Source organism: Pan troglodytes, chromosome 1 (assembly GCF_028858775.2).
Source record: "Pan troglodytes isolate AG18354 chromosome 1, NHGRI_mPanTro3-v2.0_pri, whole genome shotgun sequence".
Lineage (NCBI taxonomy): Eukaryota > Metazoa > Chordata > Mammalia > Primates > Hominidae > Pan > Pan troglodytes.
The window spans coordinates 109,155,179-109,176,766 of NC_072398.2; the positions used below are offsets into that span (position 1 = coordinate 109,155,179).

General features: G+C 36.3%; 1 protein-coding gene across 9 annotated transcripts in view; it reads right to left on the reverse strand.

Moving 5' to 3' along the window:
- Positions 1–21,588, reverse strand: part of LOC107971330 (notch homolog 2 N-terminal-like protein A) — a 250,005-nt gene that overhangs the window by 60,695 nt on the left and 167,722 nt on the right. For 3 of the 9 annotated variants that reach the window (XM_063815241.1, XM_063815239.1, XM_054669692.2), the window contains exons 3-4: positions 5,834–5,891; positions 659–753 (exon numbers count right to left, since the gene is read on the reverse strand). The exons of 4 other annotated variants lie outside the window; for them this stretch is intronic. The gene's annotated coding sequence lies outside the window, so the exon portion shown is untranslated. The remainder of the gene's footprint in view (positions 1–658; positions 754–5,833; positions 5,892–21,588) is intronic. 2 more of the 9 variants (XM_063815240.1, XM_054669693.2) reach the window with 1 other exon arrangement.

Consider the following 21,588-nt stretch of genomic DNA (forward strand, 5'->3'; position numbering starts at 1 on the left):
GATTACTACAATATGGCCATATATACCCCTGGTTATTAATGACAAATGAGGGCTGGAAAAGGGATGGGGAGGGATAAGTAGAATGTAAGAACTTCCTGAGCAGTGTTTTCAAAATACACATGACTAGACTCATCGAAATTTCTGGATCTATATTTTTAAAAAAAAAGCTCCCTAAATGAATCTGATGTTACTAATAGCTACCATCCCACTTGAGACTCAATGATGTAGGTAAATCATTTGATATATTTGGTATTTATTAATATTGGTTAATGAAGAATCCTCAGTGGTTACAGATACCATACTTAAGCAATTAACTTGGGAAAAGCTAACGATGAACTGGAGACCTAATATTGGTCTAGCCTTAAACATATAAGGAAACATTCCAATCTTCAAAACAAAATCTCAAATTCATAAAAAAGCTGCCCAACTCCCTTCTCCCAACAACTTCATGCTTTTTGTATACTCCTGAGAAAAATCTCAGTATTCTCATAATGTTCAGATGTTTTATTAAGATTATTCATATCTTTACAGTAACAACTAGACACTCTTTATCTAGTGTCAAAGCCATAGAAATAAAAAGTTCAAACTCACTTTTATTAACTCAGCATACAAATTTCACAAGTTATTCTTAGAAGAAAAGATTGAAAAGAATGCTTACCTGGTTTTGAAGACCCAATTTCAGCCTGTCCTAACTGCTTTTTCCTTTTGGCTTCCTCCACTGGATTTTCAAACTGGGTTTTCTGGTTAAGGTGACTGTAGAATGCAGAAAAATATACATTTCAGTTTAAAATAAAACAGTAACATATTCTTAAATAGTCTATCATACCATTCCATCATCATAGATTAGGGGACAAATATGTATCTTTAGGCTATGGAACATGGAGAGACTGACAGATGATAGCAGAGGGGCTTTCTGTCGCTAAATAAAGTCCTGCAGAAGATGCCAAGCTGTGAAGCTTTTGATATTATATTTACTATAGCTTCTTCATAAACCTACCCAATATAGCCAATAACAGTTTTCAAAACTATAGCCTTCTTATCTGATGCAATCAGAAGTACTTGTTCTTGGTAATTTAATTTTTTTAAAAAAGGCAGTTAATGATAGAAGGGTTTTAATTTAAGTTTCTCCAAAATGAAGCAAGCTGTAAAGGCACTTTGAAAGAAATTTGTGTATAGAATCCTTTTTAAATTATATTACTATTACTTTTCCACTGACTCACCTATATCCTTTCAGTAGCAACTAAGAAAATGACTTGCTTTTATCAACTATAGTATAGAATAACTCTTTCACACTTAAATTTCTTCATAATTATATCATAATTAAATGAATAATTATAACATAGGTTCAACTGGCATTTATGATTTGGGAACATTCACTACTGACTCTTGGAATGCATACAACTCTCTGAGAGAAAGCAGGAAGCCTGGGGAGACTAGCCGCTAGGAGATTAGCCAAACTATTCAACACGCTATGGGCAATAGTATGCTTTACAGAAGAAAAAGAGCACTATTCTTCTGGCAAGCCAGTTAAGTGGAGTTGGTTAAGAAAGGAAATGCTGTAAGAAAGATGTTCAGGACCTCGAATAGGTCTAATTCAGAAGCAATGGAAATCATATTCTAACACTTCCATAGTACAAATATATTTCAGCATATGCTACAGTTTTCCACTTTAATTAAAGAAGTGAGGCCGGGTGCAGTGGCTCACGCCTGGAATCTCAGCACTTTAGGAGGCCAAGGCAGGCAGATCACGAGGTCAAGAGATAGAGACCATCCTGGCCAACATGGTGAAACCCCATCTCTACTAAAAATACAAAAATAAGCTGGGCGTGGTGGTGCATGCCTGTAATCCCAGCTACTCAGGAAGCTGAGGTAGGAGACTCACTTGAACCCAGGAGGCGGAGGTTGCAGTGAGCCGAGATCATGCCATTGCACTCCAGCTTGGGCGACAAGAGTGAAACTCCATCGCAAAAAAAATAAAAAATAAAAATAAAGAGGTGACATGAGTGAACACCAACAATTAAATACCAAATCATGAGAATTTCAGAACATGATTGTCTTTAGGTAGACTGAATATTACAAAACATACATATAAATAGTCACACAAGTTGAACATTTACTTTGCCTTTTTATTTATTTATTTTATTTTTTTTTTTGGAGACAGGCACTCATTCTGTCACCCAGGCTGGAATGCAGTGGTCCAATCACAGCTCACTGCAGCCTCAACCTCTCAGGCTCAAACGATATTCCCACCTCAGCCTCCTGAGTAGCTGTGACCACAGGTGTGTGCCACCATGCCCAGCTAATTAAAAAAAATTTTTTTTTTTTGAGAGATGGGGTCTTACTATGTTGTCCACACTGGAGCTTTGCCATTTGTAAACATTAAGAGTGGTGGTAGAGAAATGGGCAGCAGGGACTAAAATAAAAATTTAAAAATTAAAAAAACACTTTCAAAAAAAGGAATGTTAGCTTTCTCCATGTCACTCAGGCTACTACTACATATCAGTTCCACAACAGACGTAGTTACTTATTAAATAGTTTAAGAGCTCTAAATATGGTAAGTGCCACTGGACATTCTTTGGGTTCTGATTTCACTGACACTCAAGTATGCTTCTGCTTCATAATATGTGGGGGATACCCTGTCCATTGAGTTAACTGTTTAACTCTGTGAAAATAAAAATCCTAGGAACTACTTTAAAAAATTTATTTAGGTACTGATATTTTACATATTCTTTTGAAAAACAACTAAAAATTGACACTCAGAAAAGAATAAACCTGTTCAGAAAGAACGTTGGCTCACTTTCACTTTAAAGTCATTGGCTAGAATGACTCACTTTGCCACCCAGGCATTAGAACATAAAAAGTAGTAATTTGTATTTATACCCTTTGTAATGTGTGGGAGAGGAGAGCAGACGTATGCAAATGAGTTATCCTTTTCCTAAAAATTTGACAAAAGAATGTAAGATTTACTGAAGGAAGTTATTGTCTTCATTATCTTAGACTATCTAGACTAAAATGCCACTCAAAAAAAATCAAAAAATAAAAAAGTGAAAATACTGTCCTTTTCATTTAATTACTTATACCTGCACTATTATTAAGATACAACAAATTTTGTTTTCCAAATAACTAGCTGTGGGAAATAAGAGAGGAGAATATTACAGATTATCAGAAAGAAACAAAGCAAACAAGAATGATTAAATATTAGTACACAATTTGACACATTATCTGTATTAAAATTTTATGTCTAATATCTGGATTTAAAAATTTATCTCAACAAAATATTCTTTCATAAAGAGTTTTAGATGGCTGGGCATGGTAGCTCACGCCTGTGATCCCAGCACTTTGGGAGGCCGAGGCGGGTGGATCACTTGAGGTCAGGAGTTTAAGACCAGCCTGGCCAACATGGTGAAACCCCATCTCTACTAAAAATACAAAATTAGGTGGGTGTGGTGGCGCATGCCTATAATCTCAGCTACTGGGGGGCTGAGGTACGAGAATTACTTGAACCTGGGAGGCGGAGGTTGCAGTGAGCCAAGATCGTGCTGCTGCACTCTAGCCTGGGCAAGAGTAAAACTCCGTCTCCAAAAAAAAAAAAAAAAAAAAAAAAAAGTTTTAGTTGTGAAAGCAAGTATATATTTTGACTTTGTCACCTAGGTGCATCAAGACATTTAATGCTTATCACCCTGATCTAATCACTATATATTATGTGTACTGAAACATCACTACGTACCCCCAAAATGTGTATAATTATATGTTAATTTTAAAAAGACATGTAATGCAATATAATCAAGACCGCATTTCTAAATATATAAGCATATTTATAGCTTATGCGTATTTATATTTATGCATATTATAAGCATATTACATTTTTGGAACAATTTTATTTTAAAAAATAACTTCATCCATTTCAGAATCCCATCCTCTAAAATAAATACAAAGAAAAACTACCACTGCAGTTGGTGTTACTACTATAAGGCTCCTGCCAAGAGCAATCATCATGCCATCTGGTTTGACAAACTAAGAGAGCCAAAGAGTAGCCATTCAAGTAACAGCTTTTTATCTCCATCAGTAAACTCACTGCAGATTACTATGGTTGAGATTCAAAACCTAACTAATCTGGGAATCAAGCCACACTCCACAGCTCAGCTGACTCCATACTAATGTGCATCTTGAGTACAGTCTGCTCCTTCTTAGTCTAATACAAAACCCTCCTGTAAAATGAGCTCATTCTGGGAATAATCATACAAAATCATGTCGCTGCTGCTGTTGCTTCTAATTCAGGCTATTTCATGTACCTCCCTGACAACTAGGAGCAGGTCGCTTCAGGATTTGCCCTAAAGTTGCTTTAATATTATATCTTTGCATAATGGGGACCAGATCATTCAGCTCAAGGTTTTATAACAGGCAAATGACTTTCACCTTTTGACCATGTAGTCAAATTCACTTGGAATGGATAATAAAGAGAATGAGAATCATTATCTCAGAAATGTTCAGCAGTGTCAATGGCAAATAGATGATTAGAGCCCAATTTAAATAGACTAAACTTTGAGGGGAAGAAAAAAATCCTGCAAAACCTTTTCAGTTGGCCTCCAAATACTCCTTTGATGTGAAAAATGGTTGTTTCTTCCTTTAACAAAATATGTCTTAGGAAAAAATAATAATAAAAGAGCTGCTGTATACTTTTTACATCACAGTATCAGTAAGACATTAAGTAACACAATGGAAACAAAATTAGCATAGCTTTCAAAGGAACCAAGATATTGAAATTCTAAAGTTACATACTTAAGTGTCAATCTAATTGAGTCATTTCCTTAGGAGACACATTTAAGTTTAAGAAGTCATTCCAAAAATCCCTCTAACCACAGTGACTCCAGTAACAACCTGCACAATAGAATAAAGACTACAGTTGCAACAGGAGTCAGAGATGCTTACTTTTGGGATAACTACCAGGAAATGGCATTGGTTTATGCCTGTAAGTGTTGAAACATTAAGAAACAATTATAAAATTAAAGATGATTGTGTTTGTTACTTTTTCAGGTAATAATAACATTTTGTCTTTGCTACCTAGGCAGCAGGTTTAACTCCTAGTCTCCAGGTAAATAGTAATGTTTCTGATACAAGTATTTGCCTGCTGCTAGACGCTTGAGGTCAAATTCAATGTTTAGCATCTGGAAAGAAAGCAATCCCAATGGTCATAACATTGTAGCAATTAGATAAAGAAAAGAGAAGGCAAAATTAGACATTGATATTAGCTTAATTTCTCTGGCTAACATAGGCAGGTGTCTGGCACTCCTCTCCAATATATATTTATGTTTAAATTTAACCATAACAGCTGCCTAAGAAGCAACTTTCACCCCTAAAAAGAATACTAAGTTTTCCTTGAATAACTCCTTAAAAGAGAGCACACCTTTAGGTGTATGCTTCAAAACTTCGGATAATTATGTTATAATGCCCTAAAGATCTTCCACTGCTTTCAGAAGGATACAGTGGTAGTGTTGGAAATGACCTTGATAATTCATCTAGTCCGTTGCCCTCATTTCAGTTTTCTATCAACTGACTTTCTCTTTAGAGGCTGTAGTAGTAACAATACCATCTCTAGCTATTAATCCTCTAGGCAACTTCCCCCTTATTCTCCATATTTAGAAACTCAAAGCCAACTTCCAGGAAGCCCAAGGTCAATGAAGCAAATGCTCACTGCCCCTACCTTTTCATTCCCCTAGTTGAAAAACTCAACAGCTGGATCACAGAAGCATAAAGTGCTGTATCCAGTATTCTCTAAAGCTATATGCTGAAAGGAAAATATTTGGGAGAATATTAACTGAGGTAACAAACTTACTCAACATAGTATGTCCCATACTGAGGGTCCTCTATTTTCTCCCAGCCATAAGGAAGCTCTGTAAATAAAGAAAATTGAGTGAAATGCCAGATTCAAAACTGACAGAAAAGAATTCACCAGTGAGTGAATTTATTATTTCATTATACTAATATTTGGGTGTCAGAAAGCTGAGGGCTCACTTTCAAGGAACAAACACAATTTAAGTCTGAGTGGCTTCTTCACCAGCCAGTGAGAATTTCAGCAAGCAATCAGAAGCCCAGAACAGAAGATGGCATTAAACAAAAAGGTGTTCATATGAACCACAAGCCATAAAAATGCTAATAAAAATTACTGTGTACTTCTTTCATTTAAAAACCTTGATCATGCTGACACGAGACATATTTACCCTTGTAGTCCAATAGAAGAAGCACGTATCTGTTCAATTTTTTACTATTATACATAGTCATTTTTGATGTTATGTTCAGACCCACTTCTCCTCAAAGGAAACCCTAGCCTTGGACTTTTGTCATTTCAAGTGAGCAATCTAGATTTGCTTAAAACCTACAAAAGTACCTGCTTTCTCTTGGTGAACAAGATCTGAGTATCTGAAGGAACACTAATCTAACTACCACAGTGCTTTGTGTAATCTGTATTTGTGAATGATAACAAATAAATACCTTACATAGCATTTTTATATATTACTAATTCTCAGTAAGTGACCAATAAAATATAACCAGAAATACTGAATGTAGTTGAATTTCTGAAAGTTAAAACAAATCTCTAGCCTTTTCAACATGAACTGACATGAGCTTTTCAATGTGAATGTGAATCTTTTCCCTCCCACTTTGTCTGCATTCCTTGTAAAGTTAAGGTTTCTGAAGAACCATCTTATTAGTAAAACATGGATAAGTTGGGAAGAATGTTCCTAGCAGGTGGTTCTAGTCCTATCCATTTAATATAGCAGTTGAGCAAAAAAGAATTTTTTTAAAAGTCCACTGTTGTGCACTATGATGTCCCACGCTTTTATTTTCAATTTCTCTTAAGAATGCTTCTGCTCTGCTGAAAGACACACACACAAAAAGTACGCTGGACAGCAAACATGTTTAGAAAGCATCACAAGACTTATTAGTTTTATATCATTTAGCCTCAGTTATGACATACCAACTTTGTAAGTAAAAATTCCATTATAATAAATTTGACAAGCTATACTGTTTTACTCTAAGAAAAATTATTATTCTGCATTCAGAATATAAGAAAAGAACAGATGACTAGCCTCCTGGTGAAAATGTCTGAATTACCCCTACCCCATTTCTCCACCATACTTTTCTGCATATATATTGATTGGTGGTTTCAAAGTTTGATGAGTTTTTGTGTTTTTCCTTTGAAGGACCTGGTTGAAATGTCTCAGGTGGGAAAGATGAGAACAAATGAAATACTAAAATAGTTGAAATATGTGAGAAGAGAACAAAACATTAAAAAGAACTGAGATGTACTTTAGTTCACTTTAATCCTCCTTAGCTATGAAGCAAATCTATCAAATAGATATAATATTTTATCGCCAAACAACTGTTTCATGGATAAGAGTGATTTTTTTGGAATATATCTGTAAAACTGCACTATAACAGTTATGGATCTTCCATGAAAAATATTTTTTTCTTTAATAGAAATTTTCTTGAAATAGCATGGGAACTGAATAGAGCTGAGTAAGGAGGAATTCTACAACTGTACCACAATTAGATTTATGTTTTGTCTTTAGAGAAGTTTGGAGAAATTAAGGACTATAGAAATAGCTGAAATAGTCCATTTGATACTGAAAAATTCACTAAAAGGGATGTACTAATAGTAAGGATAAAAGATCAACATAAATATATTTTAATCTTAACTTGAAAGTTGATTTAGCATTTTAGTTAGCACTCAAGGTAATTAGCAACTAAGAGATTAACAGTCCTTTCTTTAGGAGGGCAAACAAATGCAGCCATTTATCTTCTGGGTTACTTTATTAATTTTACACCTTTACCACTGATACCATTAGCAAGTTTTTTTTGTTTGGTTTTGTTTTGTTTTCACACAGGGCAATTTAATACAGATAAAGAAGTGGTTATTATTTGCTCATTTAAAGTGAAGGTAATAAAAATCAAGACTAAAATACCTAGCAATTTTATACACTATTTAGTGGATCAATTCATTTATTCATTTTATTTCTTTTTTCCTTCCTCCCTTCTCATCCTCCTCTCCCCATCACCCTTATGCAGAAATAAAAATTAGAAATATAACCCAGTTCTTGACTTCAAGGAGTTTATAGTTAGACAGGAAGACAGAAGAGATAAATGATAAGATAAAGATAAACATAATCTTTTTTGGGGAGTGCAGAGGAATACCAATTGCCTGGTAAGATTGCTATCAGGAAAGCCTTCTAAAAGCTGATGTTTAAGCAGTCTTTAAAGATAAGTTGGCTCACGCCTGTAATTCCAGCACTTTGGGAGGCCAAGGCGGGCGGATCATGAGGTCAAGAGATCAAGACCATCCTGGCCAACATTGTGAAACCCCGTCTCTACTAAAAATACAAAAATTATCTGGGTGTGGTGGTGCACGCCTGTAGTCCCAGCTACTCAGGAGGCTGAGGCAGGAGAATCGCTTGAACCCAGGAGGCGGAGGTTGCAATGAGCTGAGATCGTGCCACTGCATTCCAGCCTGGTGATAGACCGAGTCAAAAAAATAAACAAATAAATAAATAAGTTGGGATTAGGGAGAGGGAGATGATTCCAGATAGATTAAAGGGCATTGAGGTATTAAGAATGCTTGGTATTTTCCATAATTACAAATAATTTGGTAAACTAGAATGAAGTTGTATGCAAAGGGAAATGAATTTTATGAACAAGCACAAAATTCCAACATTCTTAGAGTGCTGTGTTGAGAAGTTTGATCTTTATTTTGATGATGATAGAGAATTGATTAAGGTGAACTGTGACATGATTTAATTTATATTTGAAAAAGATTATGGGCAGCAGTAATAAAGGATGAAATAGATGGTGTGCAATGAGAATAAAGGCAGACAAATAAGATAAACACTAATAGACTGCATAAGAACTTGTGAAGACTGGAACTAAGGCAGGGGTAGTAGAATGGATAATAAAACAAAGAAGGTAAAGTAACAGAACTTAATGACTACCATGAGGATTGAGGAAGGGAAGGGAGGAAAGAGGCAAAGATGATTCCCAGGTTTCTAGCTTTTGTGGCATAAAAGTGATACATTATCAAATATTTATTGAATAATTATGAAAATGGGCCGGCACGGTGACTCACGCCTGTAATCCCAGCACTTTGGGAGGCCAATGTGGGCAGATCATTTGAGGTCAGGAGTTCGAGACCAGCCTGAGCAACATGGTGAAACCCCTATCTCTACTAAAAATACAAAAATTAGCCGGGCGTGGTGGTGGGTTCCTGTAATCTCAGCTACTCAGGAGGCTGAGGCAGGAGAATTGCTCGAACCTAGGAAGTGGAGGTTGCAGTGAGCTGAGATCTCATCACTGCACTCCAGCCTGGGCAACAGAGTGAGAGTCTGTCTCAAAAAAAAAAAAAAAAAAAAAGAATAATTATGAAAATGGCTGTGGGAATAGAAATTAGAAATTAATGTGGATTTAGAGGAATTTAGGAGACAGATGATATATTAAAAGTGCCTAGTAATGTGCCTACCACCAATGGACACTCAAGAAATGGCAGGTTTTTATTTTATTTTATTTTTTTGAGATGGAGTCTTCCTCTGTCGCCAGGCTAGAGTGCAATGGCATGATCTCGGCTCACTGCAACCTCCGCCTCCCCAGTTCAAGTGATTCCCCTGCCTCAGTCTCCCAGGTAGCTAGGACTAAAGGTGCGTGCCACCATGCCCAGCTAATTTTTTGTATTTTAGTAGAGACAGGGTTTTACCATGTTGGCCAGGATGGTCTTGGTCTCCTGACCTCGTGATCCACCCGAATGGCAGGTTTTTAAAAGTTAGAATTGATAGAACTTGGTAGTTAACTGCAACAGAGAGGAGACAGTGAGGAAAAGGCGAGGATGACAACCAGTTCTTGGCTCAAGCAGCTGGGGGGATGTCATATCTGTTGAAGGCAGGAAGGGAAGGTGTTACATTTGAGTGATCTGTAGAACATCCTGGTACAGATAAATAATAAGCTGTTGGCCGTATGAACCCGGTACTCCAAAGAGAAATATAAGAAGATAAAGATTTGAGAGACATTGTAGTTAAAGCTATGACAGCAGACATGATTACCTAGATAAACTGAGCAGAGAAAGGTGAAGAACAGAACCTTAGGAGCACTAACATTTTAAGCGGCAGATGGAGAAAGTAAGAATCATCAGGGGGAATGGTGTAAAAGAAGACAGAAGAGGAAGGGCATGGTCAGCATTAAAAAATGCTTTGTTGGGGAGGCTGAGGCAGGAGAATGGCGTGAACCCAGGAGGCGGAGCTTGCAGTGAGCCGAGATTACGCCACTGCACTCTAGCCTGGGCAACAGTGCAAGACTCCGTCTCAAAACAAACAAACAAACAAAAAAACGCTTTGTAAAGCTGTTAGGCATAAAGATAAGGGCTAAAAAGAGTCTATAAGATCAGGAGGTTACTGGTAACACTGAAAAGGTAGGAGGCAAAAGTCAGAATATTGTAGTAACTGAAGAGAAAAATACGAAGTAGAGTCCTTAAGAATAGATGACTTAAAACAAAAATTTGCTTGTGAAAAAGATAGTATAAAAACTATGGGGAGGGTTAGGGCCAAGAGAAAATGTCTTTGTTTATTTTTGATACAGGAAAGACCTAACCTAACCATCTTTTCCTGTGTATGAAGCCAAAGTATTCCCCTAAAAAGCTATTTCAAAAGACAAAACTATTTTGGGCATATCAAGCAGCTGGTTGGTTCTAAATCCCATGAATTTATCTTTCTTTCCTCTTCCCAAAATAGGATTTTTCTTGTTTAAATGTAAGAATTACAATTATTTTCTCATGGTGGAGCTCTATTCAGTTGATAATTTTTTTAATCATTCTCTAAGCTCTGAAATGTCAACATTCAATATATTTGTAAGCTGCCTTTAGCAAAAATTTAATCTTTCATCATAAGAGAAATGGGATGGATTGAGGGTAAAATGAATTCCTAATGTTGTATTTTCAAGACAACTACCTAACCAAAACACTATTTTATTTGAATAGAAGATAAAATGTACATCAATTAAACCAAGCTGTTCAAGCTGTGTCCTTACACTGTATTTGAATACACAGCTGGGTTCAGAATATCAGAAGACTGGGAAGAAAAGGGCATGTTTTAGAAACTGTAAGGTCTTTCTAGAAGATCTTAAATGTTCAGCAGAATGTAAACAATATCTTAACCTATAAAACCTACACTTAAAATATTATTCTTCTCTTTTCAGCATCTCTGTGCAAAGCACTGCAGAGAATACTAATGTGAATCACACATAGTTGATCCTGAAAATAGTCTTCCGTGGGGCTAATACGTGGGGAGACAAAGTGTAGAGGGGAAAGTGGTAAAGGCTGGCTGAGCATAAAACAAATAGACTCAATGTTCTAAATTGTAGGCTCCCCCGAAGATAAGTATAGGCAATGTTAAAAAGGTGTACCCAGTTTTGTAAATGGGAGAGTAGCCCATATTAAAGAGTTTCAAACATTCCCAGAATACTGAATGCAATTTTGATCATTCTATTTTAAGAAAAATATACTTAGGATGATCATAAAATGTACTGTCCACTTTTGAGAATAAAAGGGGATACTATTAATAATTATGCTGGGGCAACAGGAAAAAGCTGGATCAGTCCTGGGCCAACCAAGACATATGTTCAGCCTTAATGTAAAGAGCATTAGGGGGAAATGTTCATCCAATTCTTCAAATTCCTTAGAGAATAAAGAATGGGAGGAACATTTCCAGTTTCTCGGAGCCCCTTCACTTTCTTCCCCAAGGAAGAAAGAATGTCTTATCTGACTGGGGAGTTTTACACAATGAACTCAATATGCTTGGCTCAGGGACTCTTGAGTTCTCTCACTGTTTTGGTTAACAGCCTGCCTGCAGAGGCGTATTCTGGTCTGTTCTCTGCCATGTCTGCCCGTTGGGAGGAGGCTTGCAGTTGAACACAGAGGCCAAAGACTAAGTACTCATGTCTCCCTCCTGCAGGGGTAAAATAACAGCAAGGCCATGTACATGCAGGGCTAACATTCATTTGCTGACATTCTGACTTCATCTGTCTGTCTCTGGTGTCTTATTTCTCTATTGACTATAAACTGGTGAATGAAGACGGGCTTATTATTTATTGGCCCCTCAGAGCCTTATAGAGATTGAAAAGTATTTCCAAAAGGGCGACCAAAATAATCTGGAGGATAGAGTAGCTTCTTTCTTTTTTTCCCTTTCTCTTCCTTTTCCCTTCTTCCCTCCCTCCCTCTCTTCCCTCTTTCCCTCTTTTCAAACATTGAAGTCTCTACTCAAAGGATATACAGATGAATGTGTCAAAAATCACTGCTCTGAGTGTGGTATCTAGTTACAATGCAACATAAGTGCTACAAGAGAGACATGTCATATGGTACTACTGAGCACAGAGGAGAGGACATCTACTTCTGACTTGCAAGAAAATGACAGAAGGGGCTACAAAGAAATTATACTTTAGATTGGAGCTTACAAGGATAATAGGTATGAGCCAGGTAGACACAGGAAACAAGACTGGTTCCTGGCAGAAGAAATGGGTATATGGCAAAGACAAAAAATATGTCAGATTTATGACATGAGAATACTTTGAAAAATAAATATAGAATATGATTCAATTATAAAAAATCTTTAATACTTAACCAAGGAGTCTGGACTTTATTCTGCTGACAATGGACAGCAAGGGAGAGATAGATAGAAAATTAGTTTTAGAAAGATTAATTTGGTCTTACATAATATCTCCAAGGTTTTTTGATCATGTAGCCTTTTTAGTAAAAAATTTGACATCTGCCCCTCTTCTAATATGTATATAATAAAACATATACAAAAATAGATGTTTTTAAAGGAGGTGATTAAACAAGCAATTATCATGATTTTACCTTGAAGTTGAAAAAAGCTTATATATGGTCATATATGATACACAAACTGTATCAGCTCTTCCATTTTCTTGCTATTAGTCTGGGTTTGCATATTTGTATCATCTTCAATCAGTAGTGTTTTTGAAGAAATCTTTTAAAGTGACATTTCCATTTTATGTGAGGTTAGTTTAAAAACTATATAACTAGTCTATAAATCCACTTAACTGGGCACAAACCAACTGTAAAATTTCACAGTGTCTTTGAAAAAAGAGCAAAGGTGTCTCATCCATTCCTCCCTCAAGGCACTCTGGTTAGAGTATGTGATAATCTGACATATGGAATCAGTAAGAATGCCATTACCAATCTGTATGTAAAATAGTAGTGAAGCTTAGTTTGTTTCTTTTTCTTTCAGTAACAACATTATGAAAAATTAGTTCTAATATTTTCTACTGCATACCAGTAGATAGTTTGAGTATGATCATTTTGGAAACCACTGGCATAAAAGATGTATTAAAGAGAGAGAAATAACTGGAGGAAGAAAGACCAACAATAATCCAAGTGTGTAGTGATTAGGAGAATGGAAAGGAATATATAAAAGAAAAATCACAGATAGAGAAAGAATAAATGAATAATCATGTGAAGAAGCAAATGTAGCAAAATGTTAATTGTAATATGCTAGTGGTGGGCATATGTATGTTCACTGTATGATTCTTTTCATTTTCCTATATGTTGAAACTTTTGCATAATAATATACTGGCAAAAAGAGAAAAAAGAAAAAGCAACAGGACGTGAAAACTAAATCAGGAAGTAGAGCAAGAAGAGAGGAACAGGCAAACATAATTGCAAAGATTTTGGCATAGATGATTACGAGAATGGTACATATATGACAGAAAGAGGGACGGGGTTGTACTAGGAGAAAGATGTCAATTTAGTTTTAAATAAGCTTATTTGAAGTATTAGTAGGGAAATCAAAACAAAGACTCAAAAGCAAGAGGAAACAGAAATATAATTCAGAACAAAGGACAATACTAGAGATTTTGATAATGGGGCAGGCTATAGTAAACTGATAAAGCTATGAGAATAAATACTTTCTACAAAAGAAAACAAGAAAAGGCAGAAAACTGAACTGAAACAATTAGGGACCAGGAAAAAGAATGGAAGCCAGTAAAAGGGACATGCTCTAGAAGACAAATACCATGTTCACAATCTACCTAAAAAAACCCCATCCTAACCCCATCCAAAGGCCATCAGCATCAAAGATCAAAGGTAGATAAATCCACAAAGATGAGGAAAAACCAGTACAAAAATGCTGAAAATTCCAAAAACCAGAATGCTTCTCCTCCTCCAAATAATCACAACTCCTCTCTGACAAGGGCACAAAACTGGACAGAGAATGAGTTTGATGAATTGACAGAAGTAGGCTTCAGGAGGTGGGTAATAACAAACTCCTCTGAGCTAAAGGACTATCTTCTAACCCAATGCAAGGAAGCTAAGAACATTGATAAAAGGTTACAGGAACTGCTAACTAGAATAACCAGTTTACAGAAAAACATAAATGACCTGATGGAGCTGAAAAACACAGCACGAGAACTTCATGAAGTATATACAAGTATCAATAAGCAAATCAATCAAGTGGAAGAAAGGATATCAGAGACTGAAGATCAACTTAATGAAATAAAGCATAAAGACAAAATTAGAGAAAAAAGAATGAAAAGGAAGAAAGCTTCCAAGAAATATGAGACTGTGCGAAAAGGCCAAACCTATGATTGATTGGTATACCTGAAAGTGACAGGGAGAATGGGACCAAGTTGGAAAACACACTTCAGGATATTATCCAGGAGAACCTCCCCAACCTAGCAAGAGAGGCCAACTTTCAAATTCAGGAAATACAGAGAACACTACTAAGATACTCCTTGGGAAAAGCAATCACAAGACACATGATCGTCAGATTCTCCAAGGTTGAAATGAAGGAAAAAATGTTAAAGGCAGCCAGAGAGAAAGGTCAGACTACCTACAAAGGAAGCCCATCAGACTCACAGCAGATCTCTGCAGAAACCCTACAAGCCAGAAGAGAGTAGGCAACCAATATTCAACAATCTTAAAGAAAAGGATTTTCAACCCAGAATTTCAAATCTATCAAAACTAAGCTTCAGAAGCGAGGGAGAAATAAAATCCTTTACAGACAAGCAAATGTTGAGGGATTTTGTCACCAACAGGCCTGCTTTACTCCTGAAGGAAGCACTAAATATGGAAAGGAAAAATTGGTACCAGCCACTGCAAAGACATACCAAAATATAAAGACCAACGACCCTATGAAGAAACTGCATCAACTAATGTGCAAAATAACCAGCTAGCATCATGATGACAGGATACAATTAATACATAACAATATTAACCTTAAATGTAAATGGGCTGAGTACCCCAATTAAAAGACACAGACTGGCTAATTGGATAAAGGAGTCAAGACCTTTTGGTGTGCTGTATTCAGGAGACCCATCTCATGTGCAAAGAGACACACACAGGCTCAAAATAAATGGATGGAGGAATATTTACCAAGCAAATGGAAAGAAAAAAAAAAAGCAGGGGTTGCAATCTTAGTCTCTGATAAAACAGACTTTAAACCAACAAAGATCAAAAGAGACAAAGAAGGGCATTACATAATGGTAAAGGGATCCATGCAACAAGAGCTAACTATCCCAAATATGTATGCACCCAATACAGGAGCACCCAGATTCATAAAGCAAGTTCTTAGAGACCTACAAAGAGACTTAGATTCCCACACAATAATAGTGGGAGACTTTAACACCCCACTGTCAATATTAGGCAGATCAACAAGACAGAAAATTAACAAGGATATTTAGGATTTGAACTCAGCTCTGGACCAAGCAGACCTAATAGACATCTACTGAACTATTCACCCCAAATCAACAGAATATACATTCTTCTCAGCACATCACACTTATTCTAAAATCAACCACATAATTGGAAATAAAACACTCCTCAGCAAATGCAAAAGAACGGAAATCATAACAAACGCTCTCTCGGACCACAGTGCAATCAAATTGGAACTCAGGATTAAGAAACTCACCCAAAACCGCACAACTACTTAGAAACTGAAAAACCTGCTCCTGAATGACTACTGGGTAAATAACGAAATTAAGGAAGAAATAAAGATGTTCTTTGAAACCAATGAGAACAAAGACAAAATGTACCAGAATCTCTGGGACACAGCTAAAGCAGTGTTTAGACGGAAGCTTATAGCACTGAATGCCCACATCAGAAAACTGGAAAGATCTAAAATAGACACCCTAATGTCACAATTAAAAGAACTAGAGAAGCAAGAGCAAACAAATTCAAAAGCTAGCAGAACAGGGCTGGGTGCAATGGCTCACGCCTGTAATCCCAGCACTTTGGGAGGCTGAGGCAGGCAGATCACGAGGTCAGGAGATCGAGACCATCCTGGCTAAAATGGTGAAACCCTGTCTCTACTAAAAATACAAAAAATTAGCAGGGTGTAGTGGCAGGCACCTGTAGTCCCAGCTACTTGGGAGGCTGAGGCAGGAGAATGGTGTGAACCTGGGAGGCGGAGCTTGCAGTGAGCCGAGATTGTGCCACTGCACTCCAGCCTGGGTGACAGAGTGAGACTCTGTCTCAAAAAAAAAAAGCTAGCAGAACAGAAGAAATAACCAAGATCAAAGCAGAACTGAAGATGATAGAGACATGAAATACCCTCCAAAAAATCAATGAATCCAGGAGCTGGTTTTTTGAAAAGATTAACAAAACAGACAACTAGCCAGAATAAAAAAGAAGAAAAGAGAGAAGAATCAAATAAATGCAATAAAAAATGATAAAGGGGATATCACCACTGATCCCACAGAAATACAAACTACCTTCAGAGAATACCATAAATGCCTCTATACAAATAAACTAGAAAATCTAGAAGAAATGGATAAATTCCTGGACACATACATCCTCCCAAGACTAAACCAGGAAGAAGTCGAACTCCTGAATAGACCAGTAACAAGTTCTGAAATTGAGGCAGTAATTAATAGCCTACCAACCAAAAAAAGCACAGGATCAGAGGGATTCACAGCCAAATTCTACCAGAGGTACAAAGAGGAGCTGGTACCATTCCTTTTGAAACTCTTCCAAACAATAGAAAAAGAGGGACTCCTCCCTAACTCATTTTATGAGTCCAGCATCATCCTGATACCAAAACCTGGCAGAACACAACAAAAAAAGAAAGTTTCAGGCCAATATCCCTAATGAACATCGATGCGAAAAACCTCAATAAAATACTGGCAAACTGAATCCAGCAGCACATAGAAAAGCTCATCCACCACGATCCAGTTGGCTTCATGCCTGGGATGCAACGCTGGTTCAACATATGCAAATCAATAAGCATAATCCATCACATAAACAGAACAAATGACAAAAACCACATGATTATCTCAATAGATGCAGAAAAGGCCTTCAATAATATTCAATACACCTTCATGCTAAAAACTCTCAATAAACTGGGCATTGATGGAACATATCTCAAAATAATAAGAGCTATTTATGACAAACCCACAGCCAATATCATACTGAATGGACAAAAGCTGGAAGCATTCCCTTTGAAAACTGGCACAAGAAAAGGATCCCCTCTCTCACCACTCCTATTCAATGTAGTATTGGAAGTTCTGGCCAGGGCAATTAGGCAAGAGAAAGAAATAAAGGGTATTCAAATAGGAAGAGAGGAAGTCAATTTTTCTCTGTTTGCAGATGACATGGTTGTATATTTAGAAAACCCCATCTTCTCAGCCCAAAAACTCCTTAAGCTGATAAGCAACTTCAGGAAAGTCTCAGGATACAAAAATCAATGTGCAAAAATCACAAGCATTCCTATACACCAATGATAGGCAAACAGAGAGCCAAATCATGAGTGAACTCCCATGCACAATTGCTACAAAGAGAATAAAATACCTAGGAATCCAACTTACAAGGGACATGAAGGACCTCTTCAAGGAGAACTACAAACCACTGCTCAAGGAAATACGAGAGGACACAAACAAATGGAAAAACATTCCATGCTCATGAATAGGAAAAACCGATATTGTGAAAATGGCCACACTGCCCAAAGTAATTTATAGATTCAATGCTATCCCCATCAAGCTACCATTAACTTTCTTCACATAACTAGAAAAAACTACTTTAAATTTCATATGGAAACAAAAAGACCTCATATAGCCAAGACAATCCTAAGCAAAAGGAACAAAACTGGAGGCGTCACACCACCTGTCTTCAAACTATACTACAATGGTACAGTAACCAAAACAATATGGTATTGGTACCAAAACCGATACATAGAACAATGGAATAGAACAGAGGCCTCAGACATGACACCACATATCTATAACCATCTCATCTTCAACAAACCTGACAAAAACAAGAAATGGGGAAAGGATTCCCTATTTAATAAATGGTGTTGTGAAAACTGGCTAGCCATATGCAGAAAACTGAAACTGGACTCCTTCCTTACACCTTACACAAAAATTAATTCAAGATGGATTAAAGACTTAAACGTAAGACCTAAAACCATAAAAACCCTGGAAGAAAACCTAGGCAATACCATTCAGGACGTAGGCATGGGCAAAGACTTCATGACTAAAACACCAAAAACAATAGCAACAAAAGCCAAAATTGACAAATGGGATCTAATTAAACTAAAGAGCTTCTGCACAGCAAAAGAAACTATCATCAGAGTGAACAGGCAACCTATAGAATGGGAGAAAATTTTTGCATTCTATCCATCTGACAAAGGTATGATATCCAGAATCTACAAGGAACTTAAACAAATTTACATGAAAAAAACAAACTACCCCATCAAAAATTGGGCGAAGGATATGAACAGACACTTCTCAAAGGAAGACATTTATGTGGCCAACAAACATATGAAAAAAAGCTCATCATCACTGGTCATTACAGAGATGCAAATCAAAACCACAACAAGATACCATCTCACATCAGTTAGAATGGCGATTATTAAAAAGTCAGGAAATGACAGATGCTGGAGAGGATGTGGAGAAATAGGAACGTTTTTACACTGTTAGTGGGAGTGTAAATTAGTTCAACCATTGTGGAAGACACTGTGGTGATTCCTCAAGGATCTAGAACTAGAAATACCATTTGACCCAGCAATTCCATTACTGGGTATATACTCAAAAGATTATAAATCCTTCTACTATAAAGACACATGCACATGTATGTTTATTGCAGCACTATTCACAATAGCAAAGACTTGGAACCAACCCAAGTGCCCATCAATGATAGAATGGATAAAGAAAATGTGGCACATGGACACCATGGAATACTATCCAGCCATAAAAAGGAATGAGTTCATGTCCTTTGCAAGGACATGGGTGAAGCTAGAAACCATCATTCTCAGCAAACTAACACAGGAACAGAAAACCAAACACCACATGTTCTCACTCATAAGTGGGAGTTGAACAGTGAGAACACATGGACACAGGGAGGGCAACATCACACACTGGGGTCTGTCGGGGTGTGGGGGGCAAGGGGTGAAAGAGCACTAGGACAAATACCTAATGCATGTGAGGCTTAAAATCTAGATGATAGGTTGATGGGTGCAGCAAACCACCATGGCACATGCATACCTATGCAACAAACCTGCACATTCTGCACATGTATTCCAGAACTTAAAGTATAATAAAAAATAAAATAAAATTGATTTATAATTCTTTATATTCTGAATATTATAGTAAATCATCAAATCTAAGTAACCAACCCCTTCTAAACTGCATCATTATTTTATCTCTAAGAAAGAAAAAACCCTGGCAATTATAATTGAAAGATTTCATCTATTCTAAGATGCTTCCCAACTGTAGAGATGTTAAAATGTGAAATAACTGTCTTAGTATTGATGAAGTACTGTGATCCATTGTCAGACATATGTATTGCAAATGGGGGATTTCTGTGAAATATGTTTTCTTGAAATAGTACTTTCTGAAAAATCATGCACCCAAAATAAGAGAGATTATGGAGAAAATAGAGTCATGGTTGACTTCTCAAAACCTTTGCAACTTTGTAACTAGAACACTAACAAAATAAATAATGGTCCTAATTTAAAATATTAATACAGTTTAAAAGACATGTTAAATTCCCAATTAAAAATGACAGAGTAAATAAAATACTGGTCTTTTAAGAAAATGAAAGGAATGAAAAGAAAAGGTGGCTTGACAGAAACGGGTATAAGAAAGGGTTAGGCTACTAAATAATGAAGATAGGGCAAATAGTGCAATAAAGATTTTTAAAACAGAACACACGGTCAAACAGAAAAGAGGACAAATTGAAGTGTATAGGTATCATATACACTGCCATATTCTTCCTCAGCTGCAATATTCAGTTGTGTTCTTTTATTTTATTTACTTGTAGCTATTTGATGATAAAAAACATTAGCTTGCTGAGGAAAATGGCATAGAAACTAGTATAACCTGAGTTAAATTCATGTCATTTTCTACATATGTGCCAATCACATGTAAACTTTTTTGTACTGCAGAAATAAATGTAGAGGAACAGAGAGTATCTTGTCACATTCTGATTTTTTCACCTTTTTAAGAAATTGTATTTTGATGACAGAAGCTCTTAATTTTAATGTAGTCAAATGTATAAATCTTTTCCTTTACAGCTAATGGTTTTTGTGTCTAGTTGAAAAAAATCCTTTCCTAAAGCTATGGAGATATTCTATATTCTTTTTAAAAAGCACTACAGGTTTGCCTTTCACACCTAGGACTTTAACATAAAAAACAGATGGTGGGGATGGGGGAGCTGGTGAGAAGTACCAGTCTAATTTCCTTTTTTTCCAAATGACTACTCAAAATAATTTATTAAAAGTCATTAATTTCCCTTCTGATCAGCCACAGCACTTCTTTCATGGAAATGTCTATATAAGCTTGGGTGTTTACTACTAGGCTTTCTATCTACTGACCATTCTGGTATCATTATCAGTGTTATAATTATTCTATTTTCCTAATAAATCTTGATATATAGTATAGCAAGTCCACCTATCTTGCTTTTTGTATTCAAAGCCTGTCCATATACATTCTAGAATCAGATAAACAGGCTAAAAAGGCTGAAATTTTTATGGAATTACATTGAATCTACCAGTCAATTTGAGCAGAACTGATATCTTTGCCATACTGCCTTTAATTCATGAATAAGAAATTTCTGTCAGCATATTTAGATCTTCTTTAGCATCCCTCAATTTCAAACTATAGAGGACTTACGTTTCATTAGAGGTTAATTTCTAGGTATTTTTAAAAAATTTATATGCTATGGTAAGTAATATTTTCATAAACTTTCATTTTCTAAATATTGATGGTATGAAAGAAATAATTTACCTACAATAGAATGCACTAATTCTAATAGTACAATTATGTGAACTTTGGAAACCATTATCCCCCAAAGTTTCCTTGGGCCTCTTTGTAGTCCTCCACTCTGGGCAGTTACTGACCTACTGTCAGTATAGTTTTGCCTTTAATATAATTTAATACAAATGGAATCATACATTAATTTGATTCCAGTAGTTGTCTGGCTTCTTTTACTTAGCATAATGCTTTTGAGATTCACCCATGTTGTTCAAATTCTTTTTACATTTAAGATGGTATCTGCAAAGAGAGATCTTTTAAGTCTTTTCTAAGTTGAATGCCTTTTATTTCTTTTTGCTG